This window comes from Seriola lalandi, unplaced genomic scaffold, assembly GCF_002814215.2.
Source record: "Seriola lalandi dorsalis isolate HSWRI2012SDOR001 ecotype SW California unplaced genomic scaffold, Sedor1 jcf7180002054694, whole genome shotgun sequence".
Taxonomy (NCBI): domain Eukaryota; kingdom Metazoa; phylum Chordata; class Actinopteri; order Carangiformes; family Carangidae; genus Seriola; species Seriola lalandi.
In genome coordinates, this window is record NW_019525247.1 from 1,562,966 (window position 1) to 1,563,369 (window position 404).

The window sequence follows — 404 nt, forward strand, 5'->3', positions numbered from 1 at the left end:
ATTTCTGAAGCCTCTGATTCAGGTGATGATGACCTGTAACCTTTAAACTCACGATTAGGCTCTAGCCAAGCCTGACTAAAGTCAGGTACAGGTGAATCATTAGAAAGTCTTCTGCATTTACTCAATGATGCTAAGGACTCAGGAGACGAAGGTCGGTCTTCTACAACCCTTGGGAAAGATAATTCCATTTCCATATCTGAAAACTCTGATTCAGGTGAAGAAGACCTTAAGTCTGTGTGTGATATGGACTGCTCTTGCAGTATCGGTGTAAATTCAGGTATGGGTGAGTCTGGAGAAAGAAGTCTAAATTCATCTCCAGATGCAGTTGAATCAGGAGATGCTGCTCTGTCCTCAAAAAGCCAGGGGATACACAAATCTGTCTCTAAATCCTCATCTGAATGTAC

The 404-nt window shown here is 42.3% G+C and overlaps 1 protein-coding gene across 9 annotated transcripts in view; it reads right to left on the reverse strand.

Annotated features, from left to right (window-relative positions):
- Positions 1-404, reverse strand: part of ank2b (ankyrin 2b, neuronal) — a 193,464-nt gene that overhangs the window by 34,446 nt on the left and 158,614 nt on the right. The window lies entirely within an intron of this gene.